This window comes from Tamandua tetradactyla, chromosome 12, assembly GCF_023851605.1.
Source record: "Tamandua tetradactyla isolate mTamTet1 chromosome 12, mTamTet1.pri, whole genome shotgun sequence".
NCBI classification, from domain to species: domain Eukaryota; kingdom Metazoa; phylum Chordata; class Mammalia; order Pilosa; family Myrmecophagidae; genus Tamandua; species Tamandua tetradactyla.
Window position 1 is genome coordinate 53,714,034 of NC_135338.1, and position 22,702 is coordinate 53,736,735.

General features: G+C 39.9%; 1 long non-coding RNA gene across 2 annotated transcripts in view; it reads right to left on the reverse strand.

Moving 5' to 3' along the window:
* LOC143651509 (uncharacterized) overlaps nt 1–22,702 on the reverse strand; it is an 81,006-nt gene that overhangs the window by 4,042 nt on the left and 54,262 nt on the right. The window lies entirely within an intron of this gene.

Here is a 22,702-nt window from a genome sequence, read left to right on the forward strand (position 1 = left end):
GATATGGCCCATATTTTAAAACTTCAACCTCTATGTGAGACCAAAGGGAGAAATGTTTTTTGGCGCAGAATTTACATTTTGGGTAGTACATTTCCTAATTTAACTTGTGTGGTCAGTTTAGTAGAACACCCCAAGTACATGGAATCTTGAATAGGGCATGAGACTTTCATGGTTTGTCCAGGTTAGTATGATGCCCCAAAATATCCCAGAGTAATTAGGACAGTGAATAAAGAAGTATTTGCAAGGTCTCCTTTGGGGGAAAGAAAGGAGGAAATATTCAGTTTCCCCATTTGGGGAATTCCTGATATTCTCACAAGCATGGGGACAACCAATTCAATAGGCTAAGCCCTCGATCTTGGGGTTTGCCCCTATGAAACTTATTTCTGCAAAGGATTGACTAAAACTACCTAAAATTAGGCCTAAGAATCACCCCCAGAGAACCTCTTTTGTTGCTCAGATGTGTCCTCTCTAAGCCAATCCAGGAAGTGAACTCTCTGCCCTCTACCATCCCACTCCCCTGCCACGTGGGACTTGACTCCCAGGGGTGCAAATCTCCCTGACAACGTGGGACCTGGCATGAAGGGACCAAGAAAGGCTTTTTGACCATAAGGAAGAAGAGAGAAATGAGACAAACTAAAGTTTAGTTTGTGGTGTATTGGAGTGGCTAGAGAGAAGGACCTGAAACTGCTGAGCTGTGTGTATTCCAGTAGCCTTGATTCTTTTTTTCATTTATTTTTTATTTTTTAAATTTTTATTGATAAAACCAACCAACATACAATATGAACATTCTTTTTCATCTTCATGATCATTTCTTAGAACATTTGCATCAATTCAGGAAAAGAAATAAACAGAAAGAACTTCATTCATACCATACCCCTTTCCCCTTCCTTTCATTGATCACTAGCATTTAATCTACTAAATTCTTTTTAACATTTGTTCCTCCTATTATTTATTTATTTTTAATCCATATGTTTTACTCATCTGTCCATAAGGTAAACAAAAGAAACATCAGACACAAGGTTTTCACAATCACACAGTCACATTGCGAAAGCTATATCATTATACAAATTAGCTTTGATTCTTGAACATGATTGTATAATGATATATCCTTTACAATGTAACTGCATGATTGTGAAAACCTTGGTGTCTGATGCTCCTTTTATCTAGGGTACGGACAGAAGGGTAAAAAATATGGATAAAAATAAACAAATAATGGGGGGACAAAGATTAAAATAAATTGGATAGATGGAAATGCTAGTGGTCAATGAGAGGGAGGGGCAAGAGGTATGGTATGTATGAGTTTTTTCTCTTTTCTTTTTATTTCTTTTTATAGAGTGATACTAATGTTCTTAAAAAATGATCATGGTGATAAATACACAACTACGTGATGAAATTGTGGCCATTGATTGTACGCCATGTATGGAATGTTTGTTAAGATTTATCAGTAAAAATATTTTTAAAAATATGCTCAGGAAATTGAAAAATCTATAAAGAATCTAAAGAATCATTAAGAAGAATTTGGAGGGCGGGCCACAGTGGCTCAGCAGGCAGAGTTTTCACGTGCCATGCCGGAAACCCAGGTTCAATTCCTGGTGCCAGCCCATGCAAAAAAAAAGAAGAAAGAAAGAAAGAAATTGGAAGAGAATCCTCCTGTCTTTTAATCCAGGCTTGTGGGGGCAGACCTATTGCTAGTTGGGGGCTTTTGATCAGATTGTTTCCATGGAAATGCTTGCTGGAGTTCTTTAAGGAACAGACATTTTGGAGAGAACTCAGAGCCAAGATTAGCTAAAAGAGAAAGAAAATTCCCACAGGGACATTTTGTAGAGAAGGTCCAGCAGATATGACCATGTGACAGAAGAACCTCGGATGTCAGCAGCCTTTCCTCCAAGAAGGTATCCTCTTGTTGCTGCCTTAACTGAACATTTTCAAAGCCTTAGAATTGTAAGTTGTAATTTAATGAATTACCTTTGTAAAAGCCAATCCATTTCTGGTATATTGCATTCCAGCAACTTTAGCAAACCAAAACAGATACTCAGTGGCAAAAGAAACAGACAATCAATAGAAAAAAAGAGCAAAAAAACCCATGAGCATCTCTACCAACATACTTAAATTCATTATATATATATATAACAATACATTATAAATGTAGACAAATTGTATTTCTTTTAAGACATAGAGAAAAGGCTCTTATTACTTAGCTTGTATAAGAACATTAGACTGTGACCTTGACTCATTTCCTTCCATGTGCTGATAAACAAATAATCATCAATAGGGAATTCTGGAAAGCAAGGTAGATAGATGTTTAGGTCACCAATGGGTGGGCGTACAATGCCGCCACTTTGTGACCAAATTATGACTAGCAACAATGTTGCCCAGTAATAGGCCAGCTACCTTGGAGTTTTTGTAGACACATTTTGATCATATACAACCTAAAAGTAGATTTAATACTACTATTATTTCAAAGCAGTGAATGAGTGTAAACAGTTATTCAAGAAACCTGCAACAACTCTAATGTGATACAAAAATACACGTCTTCCATCGGTGTCAAATTCACAGGTATAAAATTTTTTAAAAATATCACAGGTATAAAAATGTGTTGCCCCATGTATGGCCTGTATGTGTATGAAGATTTGTCAATAAAAATGTTGTTTAAAAATGTGTTGCCCACATTCATAATTCAAGAGAAATGCTAAATTTTAAATAATAGAGAAAACAGAGGTGTAATTTTTCTTCATTTAATATACCCCCTGAATTCTATCCTTGGACCTCTTAAGGATCCAAACATGGATGCTAAGTAAAAAAAAAAAAAAAAAATCCCTGCACTGGGACTATAAAACTCCCATTAAAAAAAAAAAATGTAAGGACGCATCTTCAAGATCTTGTGGTAGGTAATGGTTTCTTAGACTTTACACCCAAAGCACAAGCAACAAAAGAAAAAAATAGATAAATGGGACCTCCTCAAAGTTAAAAACTTTTGTGCATCAAAGAACTTTGCCAAGAAAGTGAAAAAAGACAATCTAATCAATGGGAGAAATGTTTGGAAACCGCATAGCCAATAAGGGTTTAACATCCAGAATATATAAAGGAATTGAACAACTCAACAATAAAAGACAACCCATTTAAAGAATGGACAAAAGACTTGAATAAACATTTCTCCAAAGAGGAAATACAAATGACTAAAAAGCGCAAGGAAAAAATGCTCAACATTACTAGTATTAAGGAAATGCAAATCAAAATCACAATGAGATATCATTTCATACCTACTAGAATGGCTGCTATTTAAAAAAAAAAAACAGAAAACTGCAAGTGTTGACAATGATGTGGAGAAATAGGGACACCCATTTGTTGCTAGTAGGAATGCAAAATGGTGCAGCCACTGTGGAAATCAGTTTGGCAGTTCCTCAGGAAGCTGGTTTGAAAGTATTATGAATACTTTCAAATTACCACTTTACCCAGCAATTCCACTACTAGGTGTATACTCAGAAGACTGAAAACAGGGACTCAAACAGATATTTGCACACTGATATTCATAACAGCATTTACAATTGCAAAAACATAGAATCAACACAAATGCCCATCAACCAGTGAATGGATAAACAAAATGTGGCACATACATAAAAAGGAACATCATTCAGCAATAAAAGAATAAAGTCCTGATGCATGTGTGCTGGGTTGAAAGTATTATGTACCTCCAAAAAGCCATGTTTTAATCCTGATCCAGTCTTATAGGAGCAGCTATTTCTTTTAATTCCTATTCAGTACTCTAGGTTGGAAACTTGATTATACTATCTGCATGGGGATGTGACTCACCCAATTGTAGGTGTTAGGTGGAGATGTGACTCCACCCATTCCAGGTGGGTCTTGATTAGTTTACTGGAATCCTTTAAAAGAGGTAACATTTTGGACAGTTAGGAATGACAGAGAGAGCCAGTAGAAACTTCAGAGCAGAAATGACAGAAGCCTCAGAGCCAACAGAAACTTCACAGTAGAGGCGACACAGATTTGGCATGTGGAGAGCAGAGACATGGATGTTTGGAGTTGCATCGCCATGAGATGTTAAGTAAGCCAGAACCTGGAGAGAGTCAAAGGAAGCCAAAAAGATGAAAGCCAGCCCCAGAGAAGCAAAGTGAGGAACCCACACATGGACAGAGACTAAAAGCAACAGAGTCCAGGAGCAGGGGACCAGCAGATGCCAGCCATGTGACTTCCCAGTTGAGAGAAGGGTTCCTGACCTATCAGCCTTTCTTGAGTGAAGGTAACCCCTTGTTGGTGCCTTAATTTGGACATTTTTACTTCCTTAGAACTGTACACTTGTATTTATTAAATTCCCCTTTATAAAAGTCATTCTAGTTCTGGCATATCACATTCCAGCAGCTTTCAAACTAAAACAGCATGTGACAACGTGGGTCAACCTTGAGGACGTTATCTTGAGTGAAATAAGCCAGACACAAAAGGACAAAACTTGCATGATCACGTACTTATGAACTAATTGTAATAAGCAAACTCATAGAGTTAAAATTTGGAATACAGGCTACCAGGAGATTGACTGGGGTTAGAGAATGGGAGTTGATGCTTAACTTGTACAGAATTTCTATTTAGACTGATGGTAAAGGTTTGGAAATGGATGATGGTGATGGTAGCACATTATTGTGAATATAATCAACAGTGCTGAAATCTATAGGTGGTTAAAGGAACTGTACAACACAGTGAACCCTATTGGAGACAATGGACTATAGTTAATAGCATAAGAAGGTTCTTTCATGAATTATGCAAATATATGATACTAATACAAGGTCGTAATAATAGGGTGGTATATGGGGGAATATTCCTAATGTAAATAATGAACATAGAGCTATTTTAATAATCTTTCATCAATTGTAGCAAAGGTAACTACTATTAAAAAAGTAGTACGACTACGTTAAAAAGCATTATCATCAATTGTAACAAATGTTCCACACCACCGCAAGGTGTTGGTGGTGGGGCAATGTATAGGAATCCTGTATTTTAGGCATGATTGTTTTGTAAACTCTCAAGTTCTCTAATTAAAATAAATCCCTTCACTGGATTGAAGGACCCTGGGTCCCTGAGGTCACATGATAACCACCCAATTACTGTAAGTCAGCAATAAATGAGCTCTTCTTCTACTAAGCCACAAAGATTTGGAGGTTGTTGCAACAGCTAGCATTAATTATTCTAATGAACACAGAAATCAAGGCTTAGAGTCAAGAAGTCCAATAAACCTCAGAAGGATGAATAACAATAAGTCCGCACATAGGCATATCATAGTGAAACTGCGTAGAAACGGAGCCAAAGAGAAGAGCTTAAACGAAGCCAGGGGACTTCCACTTTTGTTATGTAAAGAGCCTGGAGGTCATCTCTCCCATCCTCACAATAAGAAAAAGCTGAACAAACTGAGAATAAATGGCTTTTCTTAGGTCCATCAAAAAATTGAGGGACCAGGACACACTGCCACCCTGAAAACTGTAGAAACAAGTAAACATGGAGAATACAGAGGCATTCACCTGCAGCAGCAGCTGCTGGGGCCTGGTAGGATACTTACACAGTAACTTTGATGGATCATTAGAGACTGAATGTTATCTTGCTTAAGAGTTAGAAACCAAAGAGGGTCCAGTCTAAGAGGGACCTCCATCCTTTAACTCTTTTGTGGGTTTTACCTCTGAGAGCCCAATCAATTTCTCACAGTGAAGATGAGGAAAAAAATCTCCTTGTGCTTGGCTAGGGGGAGGGAAAAAGTAACCATTTTGAAATGAGCCCCAAATGTTCCCCATAACGAAAGTCTATTCAGCAAGGGAAAGACTTCGCCAGAGCTTCTCCAACTAGGGGGAAGGAAACTTGCCCAATTCCAGGCCCGATAGCCTTCCTGTCTTCTCTAAGGGGGAATGATACTGAGAAGCACTAGGAAGCTCACAGCCCAGGGACACAGGACCACTGAGAGGCTGAGCCCTAGTCACAGGATTATAGAACATTTCCCCACGTCTCACCACCACATCCACAGGGCTCCTGTGCAATAACAGTGGATTAGTGCTGAAAGAACCACAAAGTTCAGGGTCTATTTAGGAAGGAGTTTCTAAGGAAAACAGAAGACAGTAGAGGAGACAAAAATAAGAACATGTGAGGAAACTGAAGCCTCTGACACCTACAGATACAGCAACCGTTAAACACAGCCTGATTCTGGGCCAGAAAAACACACAACCTCACTGCAAAGGCCAATCTACCTCAGTTCCTATTATTCTACACATCATGCTAGATTTCGACAAAAAATTACAGGCATGCTAAAAGGCAAGCTAAAACATAGACTGCAGAGACAAAATAAACATCAGAACTACACTTGGATATGGCAGAGACTTCAGGATTATCAGACTGGAAATTTAAAATAACTATGATTAATACAGTACACGTTCTAATGGAATAAAGCAGACAACATGCAAGAACAGATGGGTACTGTGAGCAGAAGATGGCAAATATGTACGGTATCAAAAACTTCTACAATTTCCAACAGCTTCTGCCACCAAGTGTAAACAGTGCAGTAATTCAATTTGACTATGTGGAACCAAGCCAGAATCCACAGGTTGAGGTAATTCCCTGCAAGGTAGCCCTTCTGGCACCAGTCACAAGTTTGGGGGTGGGCCCCCACACTTCTGATCAGCTGGCTACAAATTCAGGACTCCTAAAACCCCCTCAGGTTTGATAATTCACTAAAACAAATCACAGAATTCAAGCTTACAGTGTCCCAAGTTCATATAGGGTCTCATATGTAGGCTTGATTGTCAGAGTCAATGCCCTGTGGTTGAACTCAATCTGCAGTCCACCTCCCCTTCCAGAAGTTGGGACGTTCAAGTCGGTATGATGTGGCTCAAAGCTTCAACCCTCCTATCATATGGTTGGCCTTTCTGGTGTGGCCAGTCCTTACCTTAAGACTACAGGCACAGCTGGATGCATCCTGTCATCTTACTAGCATATGAACTGTCAGGTGTAGTCCTGGGTCCAACATAAATCATCAAAAACACTCTAATAATGTGAAATTATAAAGATTCAGGGGTACCTCTCCAGGAACTGGGGGGGAAAGACCAGCCAAGTTTTTCGTTATATTATACAACTCTAAAGAAGAACCAAAAGGAAATGTTAGGAATCAAAAAAACCATAATAGAAATTAAGAATGCTTTTGATAGGCTTATCACTAGACTGAATATGTGAAAGAAAGAATTAATGAGCTAGAAGATGTGACGATAGAAACTCCCCAATCTGAAAAGCAATGAGTAAAAAGAATAGAGAAAGCAAAACAGGATATCCACAAACTGTAGGACAAGTACAAATGGGTAACATATCTGTGAGGAGAATACCAGAAAGAGAAGAAAAAGGAACAGTAGAAATATCTGTAGTAATAATGGCTGAGAATTTTCCAGAATTAATGACACACAACACACCACAGATTCAGGAAGCTCAGAGAACACCAAGTAGGTTAAATGCCAAACAATTCACACACAGGCATAGCCTCTTTAAACTGAAGGAAATCAAAGATAAAGAAAAAATTTTGAAAGATGTCAGAGGAAAAACATCCACTTTATGTGGATGATCAGAGGATAAGAATTACATAGGATTTCTTGTCAGAAACCATGCAACCAAGTAGAGAGTGGAGAGAAATATTTAAAGTGTTGGAACAGAAAGAAAAATACCCACACCAACATAGAACTTTCATATCCATTGAAATTATCCTTCTAAGTAAAGGAGGTACACTAATGCCTATAGCAGCATTAATCACTATAGCCAAAAGGTGGAGACAACTCACATGTCCATCAGCAGATGAATGGATAAACAAAAGATAGTATATCGTACATTGCAATGTACATATGGAGTGGAAGGTTACTCAGCCATAAAAAGAAATGAAATCCTGATACATGCTCCAACAAGGCTGAACCTTGAAGACATGATGCCAAGTGAAACAAGCCAGACACCAAAGGAAAAATATAATTTCTAATTATATGAAATATCTAGAATAAGGAAACTCATAGGGATGAAAAAAGATTAGAGGTTGCTAGAGGCTAGGGAAAGGCAGAATGGGAGTTATTCCTTAAAGAGTACAGAACTCTGGAAGGCAGTTTGGCACTTCCTCAGAAAGCTAAATATAGAATTGTCATATGAACCAGCAATGCCATTACTAAGTATATATTCAGGGGACCTAAGGGCAAGAACATAAACAGACATTTGCACACCAATATTTATAGCAGCATTATTTATGATTACCAAAAGATGGAAACAGCCCAAATTTCCATCAACAGACAAGTAGCTAAACAAGCTGTGGTATATACATACTTTGGAATATCACGCAGCTATAAGACAGAATAAAGTCATGAAGCATGTAACAATGTGGATGGACTTTGAGGACATTATGCTGAGTGAAATTAGCCAGAAACAGAAGGACAAATACTGTTTGGTCTCACTAACATGAAGTTACATTAATGAGTGAACTTTGAGAGTTGAAGTTAAGAACACAGGTTTTCAGGAGATAGAAATAGGGTAGAGATTGGGCATTTGGTGCTGAAGGAATACAGATTGTGCAACAGGACTGATTCTGAAAATTCAGAAGTGGATAGCACAATACTGCCTGATTGTAGTACAATAATACAAGTAAACTGAATGAAGGTGAATGTGAGTATGATTGAGGAAGAAGGGCTGGGGGACTGTGAAACCAGAAGGAAAGATAGAGGATAAAAACTGAGATGGTATAACTTAGGAATACCTAGAGTAGACAGTGATGGTGATTAAACATACAAATAAGAAAACTTTTTTTTCATAAGGGAGAATAAATGAATGTCAACATTGCAAGTTGTTGAAAATGGATGGTATGTGGGAAAAGTACAATGGAGGCAAGCTAGTCTATAGTCAACAGTAACATTGTAATATGCTTCCACTGAATGTAACAAAGGCATTATGCCAAAACTAAATGTCAGTGGGGGGAGGGGAAATGTCTTCATATAGATTATGGTGGTGAAGGCATGTCTACACACTTAGGTTGGTGCTCTAGCCTACCAAAGCTGCCATAATGCAACACAACAGAGGGATTGGCTTTTAATAAAAGGGGATTTATTTAGTTAAAAATGTATAGTTCTTCAGAAGAAAGGCAGCTAGCTAACTTTCAGCTGAGGTTCTTTCTTACACAGGAAGGCACAGGGTGATCTCTGCTGGTCTTCTCTCGAGGCCTCTGGGTTCCAACAACTTTCCCCAGGGTGATCCTTTCTGCATCTCCAAAGGCCTGGGCTGAGCTGTGAGTGCTGAGATGAGGTATGCTGAGCTGCTTGGGCTGTGCTACATTGAGCTCTCTCATTTAAACATCCAGCCAATTAAATCAAATATCATTCATTGCAGCAGGCATGCCTCCTAGCCGACTGCAGATGTAATCAGTGACAGATGAGCTTCACATGCCATTGGCTCATGTCCACAGCAAAAGAGCTAGGCCCCTTCACCTGGCCTAGTTGACACCTGAACCTAACTACCACAGTTGAATTGTATAATGTATGAATAAACCTATTTAAAAATGAACAGAGAGAAATAAGTATTAGAGAAAATATGGATAAAGAGATGTAACTATTCACTGTCAGTAGGCAAACCAAGAGGTGCAGCCCTTTCAAGGCAGTGTGGTGGTTCCACAGGAGGCTAGGGGTGGGGTTGTCATATGCTCCTGAAACCCCGTTGCTCAGTATATACCTGGAGAAACTGAGTGTGGGGACACGAATGGGCGTTTGTACACTGGTGTTCATGGCAGCAGTGTTCAGATTCACAATTGATGGAGGTGGCCTAAGGGTACAATGACTGAGGAATGGAAGGGAGAACTATGGTGTATTCATAGAATAGACTACTGAGTAGCTGCAAGATGGAAGTTGTGAGGTGTGCAAGTAGGTGAATGAAACTTAAGGAGTGTGTTAAATGAAATGGTAGAAATCAAAAGACAAATATTATCATGCTTCACTCATATGAACTAACTATAATATAAAACTCAGTGAACTGAAGTTGAACACGTGGGTTATCAGGTTGGGGCCTATTGTCAAGGGTCCTTGATTGTAAGCTCTTATAGCAGTCACATATATTCATGAGTTGTAACTGTTATAACTGTATTTGCAAAGTCCCCTTTGGGAACTGGGAAGAAAGGAGGAAATATTCAAATTCCCCATTTGGGGAATTCCTGATATTCTTGCAAGCAGTGGGGACAACCAATTCAATAGGCTGAGCCCTCAATCTTGGGGTTTGCCTCTATGAAACTTAGTCTTGAAAAGGAGAAGCTAAGCCTACTTATAACTATCCCTAAAAGTCACCCCCAGAAAACTTTTTTGTTGCACATATGTGGCTTCTCTCTCTAAGCCAACTGCCCTCCCACCATGTGGGACATGACTCCCAGGGTGTAAATTTCCCTGGCAACATGGAACAGAAGTTCTGGCATGAGCTGGGACCTGGCATCATGAGATTGAGAAAGCCTTCTTGACTAAAAGGGGAAAGAGAGAAAGGAGACCAATTAAAGTTTCAGTGGCTGAGAGATTTCAGAGTCGAGAGGTTATCCTGGAGGTTATTCTTATGCAGTTTATAAATATCCCTTTTTAGTTTATGGTGTATTGGAGTGGCTGGAGGGATGTACCTGAAACTGTTGAGCTGTGTTCCCACAGCCTTGATTCTTTTTTTTGGTGGGGGTGTATGGTACGGGAATCGAACCCAGGTATCCCACATGAAAGGCAGGCATTCTAACCACTGAGCTACCCGTACAACCTAGCCTTGATTCCTAAAGATGATGTATAATGATTTAACTTTTACAATATAACCATGTGATCATGAAAATTTTGTGTCTGTTGCTCCTTTTATCCAGGGTATGAACGGGTCAGTAACAAAATAAGGATAAAATAAATAAATAAATGGGGGGGATAAAGGGTAAAAAACTCGGTAAATTGAAATACTAGTGTTCAATGAGAGGCAGGGGTGAGAGGTGATGGGATATATGAGTTTTTTTATTTTTTCTTTTTATTTGTTTCTGGTGTGATGCAAATGTTCTAAAAATGATCATGGTGACGAATATAAAACTATGTGATGATATCATGAGTCATGGATTGTACACCATGTATGGAAGGTATGCGTGTGAAGATTTCTTAATAAAAATATTTTAAAACAAAATGAATTCCTTCACCTACAATAGTTTGGATTACCTTAACCAAAATAATAATCAAAGCTTCACATTTTACAAATGACACAAATTACTAATCAATTGGAGACTTTCTACAACACAAATTCATCAGTTTTCCACAGGCTGATTATTCAATTTGTTTATCATGCATATTCTTCATGTTTCTTTCTCTCTTTTTGGCTATTTCTCTTACAGCTCTTTGCAAGAGAATAAGAAAGAAAACAATGATATAGCAAAATGCAAAAAAAATAAACTTAGAAGTAGAAGCTCTCAGAGAGGGCAGCCTCCATCTCCTGGCAATCTGTTCCTGAGTTTTTCTTTGGCCTCCTTCATCTTGGCCAAAAGTTTAGCATATTCTGCAGCCTCTTCCTTATTTTTCTTAATACGCTGTTTCTCAGGGCAATACACCGACGTTTATGTTGCTAGACACATGCAGTAACAAGATGCTGAATCTTGGGCACTTTGGTCCTGGTTTCTTACCTTCTTTGTTCAGGGACTTTCTCACAACATCCTGGCAGACACCATCTTCTTTAGAGAGATTGAAAAGTTCGTGGGTTCTGCTGGCTCTTTTGGGCCCCAGGCGACAAGTCACAGTAGTATCAGTCGGTCCACGAATTTTGGTCTCTCCTTTTTCTTTTTCACAATAACCAAGTTGAGAACACACAGAGTGGCATCCATAATGCAACCCTGAACAGATTTGCACTTTCTTTCTCCAGTTCTCCTTGGTCTATAACTGCAATGCCCCTCACTCTGTAAAAGGGGGCACGGCCTTGGGTCAAGAAGCCCTGCTTCACGGGGACACCTTGTTTGCATTCCTACCACTGATTCGGAGAGCAGAACCCTCCCACTCTTCACCCAGAGGGTCAGCAGCAACTTCTGTGGCCATTCACTTCTCACAAAAGAGATATAGTTTGCATTCATTGTCCACATCAGTGAGCGCCTGGCAGCCAGAGGCTGGAAAGATTCTTAATGTCAGGCTGCGGCAGCCGACCACCTCCCAGGCGCCACAAAAAAAGAGGCAAGTCATAATTTTTTTAATTATAAATTTTTGATACCAATGGGATTTTAGAGGCCATTTAGTTGAATCTCCTCTTTTTAAAGATTAGAAAATAGGAGGAGGGGAAAGCTAAATGACTCTGTGTACCTAGAACCACTTAACATCATCAGAACATGGTTAGATCCCAGGATTTTGTACTTCCTGCTGGAAATTTATAATCCTTCACTAATTCTGCAACTAAAAAGTAGCTCTGTTTTAAAGATACTGTAGGTCTGCTAAGAGAGAAATAAAGAAACTTACTTAGAGAATTAGATACTGAAATATTTACAATGAAATGATTTGATGCCTGGGATTTACTTTAAAATCTGAGGTGAGGGTAGAGGTAGGGGTACAGACATAACAAGATTGACCAAGTGTTTGATAAATGTGATGGGAAAATAAATTTCAATTTAGTAATCTCAAAAAAAAAAAAGAGTGAGCAACAGAAGAAGCTATGATAATTAAATGCAGTACATGATCCTGGACTGGATCTAATAATGGAGAAAAAAAAGGCTCAAAAGGATACTATTGGAACTTATGAAAAAATTGAAATATAGAATGCAAACTTTTTTTGAACATATAACAGTTTTATTACTGAAGATGTTAAGGCATTCCAAAATGCCAAGAAGGAACATGCCTTGATTGTATTTTTTTAATCTCAGAGCCTCTGAGACTTGGACTTTCTCAGTTAAGAGAAAGCTTCTCCCTCTGACTTTCACAGTTAAGAATTATTTTTCTGTTTTCTCAATGTCCTGGTCAAGTTATCCACAAAGTTTGTTCTCATTGGGAGCTTGTGCATATCGGAAGTTTGTCTTATTAAATCTCTGACTTGTTCACATGTTTAGAATTCCTTGGGCTACTTGTCCTGGCCACAGCTTCCCTTAGGCGTTCCCTCAGACAGAGATATTGATGACATACAGCCATTAGATCCTTAGGGTTATACTTCTGAGTCCTGACGGCAGTCAGGAAATGAGCAAATGGTTGCATTTCGTAATCAACAAATTAGAACCTTAAATCTAATATTTGTTTGCCATTTTCCTCAACTGAAATAGTGGGTTGGATGATGAGATACTGGTTTGTTTGTTTTTTATAGAGATACTGTATTTTTGTGTGCACAGTACACGTCTAACAAATTTTGTTACATGTAAGTATACAAATGGATCTAGGGAAAGCCTCCAGACTCTTTCCACTAATGATTGACAGAGCATTGAAAAAAAGAAAAAAGGAAAAAAAAAGGAGGGAGGGAGCACAAACCATAGAATCTGAACACAGAATGGGAAGGCATTCATTTTCTTGAAACCCTGGTGACGATGCACCCCAGAAATGATCTGGTCTTGGTAAAGAGCTGATTTTTCCTGTATCTGCTGCACAAGCTGGTCACCAAAGCTATTAAGAGGAAATGGTGGCTGCATGTATCCTAGGACTTCTGATATAAGCAGCCGCTCCACAGTCACCAGAGATACTGCTCACAGCACAGCTTACCAACATGCGTCCAGGATAATGCACATTTGAGAACATATCCACCAGAAGGGCTGATTGAATGTGAATCAGAAATTCATAAAACCATTAGATCAGCCACTTACATGGAACAGGACTGTCCCTACACAAAGCGTTCACAATCTGAACCAGCCTTTTAAAACGGAAAATAGTATCAGAGCAACATTATAAATAATTCAAATATGAAAAACAAAACATATTACAATATATAATTACTGAAGGCTTTTCTTTTAGGCAAGATTTTCAGAAAACCCAGGGATAGATTTTATGTCACAATATGGCCCATATCGCCTACAGATGTTTTCTGATTGGACAGTGTTCTAGTTTGCTCGCTGCCCTATGCAACACACCAGAGACGGATTGGCTTTTAATAAAAGGGGATTTATTTTGTTAGTTCTTCAGAGGAAAGGCAGCTAACTCTCCACTGAGGTTCTTTCTTATGTGGGAAGGCTCAGGGTGGTCTGAGCTGCAAGTGCCGAGATGAGGACTGCCAAGCTGCTTGGGCTGTGCTATGTTGAGTCTCTCATTTAAGCACCAGCCAATTAAATCAAACATCATTCGTTGCAGCAGGCACACCTCCTAGCCAACTACAGATGTAATGAGTAACAGATGAGGTTCACGTACCATTGGCTCATGGCCGCAGCAACAGAACTAGGTGCCTTCAGCTGGCCAAGTTGACAACTAAATCTAACTACCACAGACAGTAAGGTGGTACCTGTTGGAAGACAAAAACAGATAAAGTTTTAATTTCTTCAATTTTCCTAGGGTTTTCATGGCACAGGAAGAGGTGGTAGCTTTCCACAGGACCACACTTGGGATTGATTTTGGTGCTGTTCCAAGTCAGGGCGATGCCCCTGGGTCTCAGCACTCATTTCACTTTGAACCCAGGCTTCTGGGGAGGAAGTGTACTTCGGATTTCTTCTACTATTCAGGTAGGAGGAGTGGTAGTTCTGGGAGAGGTGGCAGGTGCTCACAGGACTCAGGAATCTGGGCTGCATTTTGTGCCACTGGGGTTGTCTGAGTTTAGATCAGTTTTCATCGTGACTCCAGTGTGGATAATGAACTTTCTATGTTGCAGTTGGATAGGCCTTCTTTTGTTAGATCAATCACAGAACCAAGTTTCTTTTTCTCTGTAGTCAAAACTTCTGGCTCAGCATCAGGTAAACCACTAGAATTTCTTGATATAATTTTTCCGATATCTGTTGGATTTGATGCAACTGGAGTTTCACATTAGGACTTGCCACAGAAATCAACATAACATCATCGTTACTTTCGGAAACTGATTCAACATAATCCAGTGACAAATTAATATTTTCACTTGCTTTCTCTGGAGGTTTAGAAGGTTCATAGTTCGTAGAAGTAATTTTATCATCTGCACTATTAACTGACTCTTGAATCTTATCTAAATTCACAGTCTGAATTTACAACCTACCAGAGAAACACCATCAAGGCCAAAGCCGCCTCCCGACAGCCTTGCTCGCCAGCCCCTAAGCTGTAAACTTTTTATCAATGTTAAGTTTCTTGCACTTGACAACTACACTTAAGGTGGTTAAATAAGTGACTATCCTTGTTCTCAGGGAGTGTACATGACAGCATGAAGTATCTGATAAAGGACATGTATTCAAAATATGCGAGGGACACTTAAAACCCAACAATAAGAAAAACAAACAACATAATTTAAAAGTGGGCAAAAGATATGAACAAAGAAAATACACGAATGGTAAATAAACATATGAAAAGATGTTTAGATCATATGTCATTAGGGAATTGCAAATTAAATCAACAATGAGATACTATAAGGCATCTATCAGAATCACTAAAATCTGAAAAAAATGACAATAACACATTCTAGCAAGGATGTGGAGCAACCAAATGCTTGCTCATTGCTAACAGGAATGCATAATTATATAAGCATTTTGGAAGACAGTGTTCTTACAAAAAGCTAAGCAAAGTCTTACTATACAACCCAGCAATCATGCTCCTATGTGTTTACCCAACTGAGTTGAAAACTTATGTTCACACAAAAAACTGCACTCAAACATTTATAGCAAATATTCTTAATTGCCCAGAATTGAAAATAACCAAGATGCCTGTTTCAGTTTGCCAAAGCTGCCAGAATGCAACACACCAAAGATGGCTTTCAATAAAAGGGGATTTATTTAGTTAAAAACTTATAGTTCTTCAGAGGAAAGGCAGCTAACTTTCAACTGAGGTTCTCTCTTACAGGGGAAGGCACAAGGTGATCGATCTCTGCTGGCCTTCTCTTCTGGCTTCTGGTTTCCAACATCTTTCTCTGGGGTGATTCCTTTCTGCATCTCCTAATGTCTGGGCTGAGCTGCGAGTGCCGAGATGAGGTATGCTGAGCTGCTTGAGCTGTGCTATGTTGTACTCTTGCCTGACCTCTCTTTCTTAAGCCTCCAACTAATTAATTTAAACCTCACTCATTGCTGAAGGCACTCCCCTTAGCCAACTGCAAATGTAATCAGCCATAGATGAGTTTCACATGCTAACAATTCATGTCTACAGCAGCAGAACTAGACACCATCACCTGGCCAGATTGACACCTGAACCCAACTACCACAATGCCCTTCGATATGTAAATGGATAAATCAACACTAGTAATCCATGTAATGGAATTTTACTCAGCATTGAAGTGAAATGTGCTATTAACCTATGAAAAAACATTGAAGAATCTTAAATGTATATTGATTGCTAAGTGAAAGAAGCCAGTCTGACGTGTTGTATACTATATGAATCCAATTCTCTGGCATTTGGAAAAAAACCAAAATTATAGAACTATAAAGTGATTGGTGGTTGACAGGAATTCGGTGTAAGGGATTAGGTGAAGCACAGGGGATTGTGAGGATGCTGAAATCGTTCTACCTCAAACTGTAATAATGGATATATGTCATTATGCCTTTATCAAAACCTATAGAACAGTACAACACAAAGAGTGAAACTTGATGTAAACTGTGGACTGTGGTTAATAATAATGTATCAATATTGTTCTATTCATTGTAACATAAATGTACTACCTGAATGCAAGATGCCAATAATAATAAGCAGGGCGGGAGTGAGGTAGAACTGTATATGCTTTTATACGGTCCATGTAGTCTATACAGTATATACGTCTGCTGAATTATTCTGTAAATATAAAAAATTAAGTATATTAATTAGTTAAAAAAATTTTTTTTAACTGAAAAAACAAACATGGCCAAGGAAGAAAGAAAGATTGCTTTCCAAGGAGCCTCGAAGAGTCTGACAGCCGATTACTTGTATGTTGAAGTCCAGAACGATCATGGTAAGGGCCTCCCGTATGCGTCATTTAGTCCCTGTAAGCACCCACACCGCTAGGCACCACTGGTGGACAGGAAGGTTACCCAACTTTGCACAGCCAGTAAACGATGGAACCAGGGCTTGCACCCAGGCACTCCAACACCTGGGCAGGCTCTCAGCCACCCGCTCCACTCCCTTCCTGACCATAGCACTGGGAGCCTGAGACACAGGAGTGTGGCCAGGGGCACACTACGAACTTTCCATGCCTCAGATACATCAGTTTTTTGTTTTAATAAACTAATGTGAGACGCAGATGAAATAATGCTTAGTAATGCTTTGGAGAAAGAAAAGCACCACACAAGGTCAAGGTTATAGTAATATGTATATTACTTAAGACCATCCCTCCAGCAATAAGTAGTGAAACCGTGTGGGTCTGCAACTCAGGCTTGGCACTGACAAATGCTTGCCAAGTCACTGGGCTTCTCTGAACTGTTTCCTCAACTAAAAAATGAAGACCCAGCTCCATAGTATTCATGAAGATGATATAAATGGTTGATGTGTTCATTCCTCGTTCTGCCTGGCATACAGCCAGCACTGCATAAATGCAGGCTGTCTCCCCTTCCTCCCCTCCCCAACCACCAAGGTTTTGGGTGTCTCCTTCTGTTTACTGAGAAGATTCTGGGATCTTGGGTGGGGGCTTGGAGCAGCTTAGCCAGGCCACCCGATGAGAAGCTCCATTCCCTCGCTCACCCATGTGGGTTGCTGTTTCCTGCCAGAGCATAATTAAATCTTGGAGCAGGGTACACAGATAATTAAATAGTGAGGCTCATTAGGCGTGGCTTTAGTTAATGTCTATTACTATGGAAGATCCCAGTCATGGGCAATTAGCGTTTATCGTGTAATTAGGATGTTTGATTGGCAGGAAAGTGGGTGAGCAGCTTGCCTGTCTAGGGTAGCAGATGGGGGGACCTTGCCAGCCTCAGGAGGCCAGCCAGGGACAAGAGTCCTGGGAGGGGGCTTAATCCGTGAGTGGTTCTGCCTTCAGCTGGCAGCTTTTTAGCCCAGGGAGTCAACATCAGTTTTCTTGTGCTAAACAGAATCTGGACGGACGGGGCATATTTATCTTTTAAGTTATAATTAAATGGAAAAATGAATTATTAAAAAATTTTAATTGCATTTACTTACTTTCTGAATACGTGGTGCAGGCACAAGTCTAACATTAAATGTATGAAAAGATAAACTGTGAAAATCTTCCTGCCACCTCTGAAGCCCATCTCCCCAGTTCCTGTCCATCCCCATCACACGTTCAAATCTGTAACTGCTAATATTGCACTACCTTTGGATCCTTTTCAGATGTCTTTTTAGGCATATACAAGCAAATACATAGATATATATTCTTGCCTCCACTGGTGAAAAAACACAAATGGCAGCAAATATACTGTTCTGGATATTGCCTATTTGTCAAAAAGTTATCTCATTTCTTTTTTTAACAGCTGCATGGAATTCTGTTGGACAGATAAGGCTCAATTTCTTTTCACCAGTCACCTATTGGTGGACATTTAGGTTGTTTTGCTTTTCTGCTGGCACAATGTCCAACGAATGACATTGCACAGGTCCTTTCGCATGGGTGTGCATACCTTAGGGCTGTGCTAATTGGGGGAATGCTAAGGTACTGTAACAAAGAGACCAGATGACAGCTCAGCCAGGCATGGCTGGCAGGACCAGTCTGCTCCAGGAACTCTAGAAAGTCACGCAGGATCAGAATACAGGGGTAAGAAGGACTTTAGAACTTCACCTACCCAATAAGACCAAAGAAAGAGTTTATTTTGTCCAAAACCTAAATTTTCTGTAGCACATAACCTAAACTCAACCTGTTAGATCATTTAAACAACCCAAACTCATGGAGCCCAGAATGAGAACGAAGGTTTATAATTCTGTATAGCTTAATGTAATATCCGAATACATCCTAGCTATGTTGAGCAGCTAATTGAAAAGTATTGGCAGAAAAAAAAGAGAAATAAATAACAAAAGAACATGAGAAAAATTAAAGTACTGGCAAAGTTCCTTGAGGGACAAGAGGAAAAATATGAAACTATTAAGCTTTACCACCTGGGAAACCCCCGATACTAACTCAAACATTAGGGACTCACAAGTCAATAGGCCAAGCCCTTTACCTTGAGGCTTGCTTTTGATGAGTTTATTTATGTAGCAGAGAAGCTAAGCCTATCTGTAGTTATGCCTAAGAGTTACTTGTGGAGGATCTCTTTTGTTGCTCAGATGTGGCCTCTCTCTCTTTAAGCCCAACTCTGCAAGTGAAATCATTGCCCTCCCCACTATGTGGGACACGACATCCAGGGGTGAAAGTGTCCCTGGCGACATGGGAAATGACTCCCAGGAATGAGCTTGGCCCTGGCACCATGAGATCGACGATGTCTTCCTGACCAAATAGGGGATAAGAAATGTAAGAAAATAAGGTATCAGTGTCTGAGAGAGTTCAAATAGAGTCAAGAGGCTACTCTGGGACTGTTATTCAAGCTTCAGCTAAATATTGCTATTTACCATGGCTTGCCAAACCCTAACCAAAACCATTCTTGCCAACCCTAAAGAACACTTAGGGCTTTAACAGAGATTTTGCAAAGGTTCCATGCACTAGGGTAACTATCCAGAAACCTACAACTTCCAGATGGGTGCTCAGATAAGTCCTGAAACCCAGAGGGCCCAGCCTCTCCAGAACATCAGATAGTTCCATCTCCCTAACCCATATTATCGACAGCCCCGTCCAACATGAAAGAGTTAGAATGGCCATAGCCCAAATATCCCTAAAGAGTGGGAGAAATATCAAAGGTGATGGTGAAGTTATAACAACAAAATAGGATTTAACAAATGAGTATGACTGCTGAATCATTTGATGTTTCTTTTAGTCTCCAGTGTCTTGGAGCAGTCAGAAGTAAAAAGCTAAAATTGTGGAAATGTAACCCATACCAAACTCTGAAATCTGTTCCATAACTAATTGTTACAGTGTACTTTGAAATTATCGCTTTTTTTGTATGTACGTTATATTTCGCAATTTAAAAATGTGAAAAAAAAATGATAGTAGTGCAGGGACCCAGGTTCCTTTCTTCTTGCTGCCCCATCGCCCCTGAGACCAATGTCCTGAGCCTTGTCCGTAGGAAGGAAAAAGAGAGAAAGTCCAGGGCAATCAGAAAATCCTCTAAACAGCCACGGCAGAAGTTTGTAGATCACTTTTGGTCCCTGTCTGTTGGTGAGAACGCAGTGCTGCAGCCACAGATGCCATGGGAACCCTGGAAATGCCATCTGTAGCCGGGAAGCGTATCTAGGAAAAAGGGGAGAACAGAACTGAAAGGACAACTAGCAGTCTGCCACAGGGAGAAATCCCTAGACCCCGAAGCGAGGGACCACATCGCATATATAGGAAAATCAATTCTCAATGAAATGTATTGGATAGACAAAAATCTCTTAAAGCTTGTGCACCAGTGATAGCCAGGAAGGCAGAGAGCCACTCACCCAATGAGCTCTTTCTGCTTTAAAGACATGTCTGGTTTACCTTTAAAAATGTTCCTGCCATCTGACTCAGCTACCCCACTGCTTAGCCAGTGGGGGAAAATCTATACAATTATTTAAGCACTAATAGTTCATGGCAGGCTTATATTTATCAGCACAAAATGGAAAACAACCTGATGTTCAGAAACAGGGGATAGGTTAAGTAACAGTGATATCTCCACTCGAGGGAAAATACTACAGACATGAAAACAAGGTAGAAGAAAACAGACTTGTGAAGAATTTACAGCATGAAGGAGCTCAAGTTATAAATAATGAAAAAAGGTGGAACCGAAATGTTATGTACCACGTGATTGTGCTTCTACTAAGCCAAAAACACCCCCACATGTGAGCACACATGGCTAGAAGGAAATTACAGTGCAATGCTAACAGCATGGGCTTTAGATGGTAGGAGTTGGGGGTTGTTTTCTTTTTTCATGCATTTGCTATATTCCTATAATTAGATTATTTTTATAATGAAAATGTCCTCATTTTGCTTTTTATTAAAAATAAAGCCTGGGCTTTGTCAATAACCATCTTGAAATGAGCAAACCACAGGTTGTGCGTCTTCCCATCGGGTCCAGGACAGGCTCTTGTGCTGGATGACAGGGGCCAGCCATGACTTTTTCCCTGGGTCAGTGGGTGACAGGTCTTGGCCAACACTTGAGAACAGCTGTTTATCATCGTGGTGGGAAACTCTGTGCTCTCCAGGGCCTCTCCTGGGACAGAAGACACTTGTGAGTTTCACCTTCCTGAGCAGATTGGTTTTCAGGTGGTTGGAATCAGGCGGTGTCAGAGCAGGGCTAGGGAGGGACTTCTGACATCAGGCGGTAAGGGTTGGAAGGGGGGTGTCCTGTGAAAACCCATCTGGCACTGGCTCAGTACCCCTATAATCTCTGCAGGAAATAAGGCAGCTCTGCTGGGGTTCCAGTTCTAGGCTCCAGACCTCATTCACCTCATCTGCTAAATGGGGACAATAGCCTTCATTCCTTCCTTGCCCCTGCCGAATCCCCCTGCAGCAGTGGTGTGCTCAGAGGGGAGAACTGACAACGCAAGCTCTGGGCTTGTATTGGCTGCATCCTTTCCCGTTTGATAGGGGAGAAAGCAGAGGCCAAGGGAGAGGTCAAATTATTTGCTTAAGGTCCCTGCATGCCCACCTCATTGGGACTGGATTTTCTGAATGCTGGTGCACTCAGGACCAGCCAGAGTAATTTTCAGGGAGTCATCTTGAACCTTGAACCCTATTCTAAGAGGTCCTGTTCTAAGGGTCCTAAGATTAAGCCTGTTTTTTCTCTGCTTTGTATTTATTGTTTTAACTAATTGCATTTAGTGATTTAAACAATGTACTGCAGAACTGATCAATGTTCTGTATGGAACATATGGACCAGACAAAGACAAAAAAGAAGAAAATTAAGATCACCTGTCGTCACACCACCCAGAGACCACCCTTCTGGTTCTTTTTTGTATAGCTCTTTACTCATTCATTAAGCAGACTCATTAGCACTGGGAATACAGCGATAAATAAGATTGGGTTCCTGACCTCAAGGAGCTTAAAATGAGAACACATAGAGTTACATTTGGTTTTGTTTTGACTAGTACTGAGCATAATAATCATACTGAACATAATGTCTTGGAACCTTTTTGTTTCTTTCACTTCATTTATTATGAACACTTTATTATGAACAATGTATTATGATGTGCTTCAAAATAACATTTAAATGGCTACATAGTGTTCCAGTCTGTGAAGGAACCATCATTCAACCGAGCTATTGTTGAACATACCGGGCTTCAGTGAAAATCCTTGTAGCTTTTTGCATCTTTGTGCACATCTATGGTTATTTCTTGAGACTAAATACCTCGCAGTGGAATCACTGGGTCAAAGCTTTTTTTTTAAGAAAATAACTTTTTAATTTAATTTCTAATATACAGAAATGCTGAAAGAATGATATAAAAACTCCCCCCTTTACCCAGATTTACCAGGGGTTAACATTTTGCTCTGCTTGCTTTTTTCTTCTCTCTCTCTCCCCTCTCTCCCTTCTCCATTTTCTGAGCATAAGATACAGGAATCATGACCACTTCCCCTCAGATATTTCAGTGTGGTTTTCCTAACAACCTCTTACATAACAACTGTACAATTTTAAAAATCAAGAACT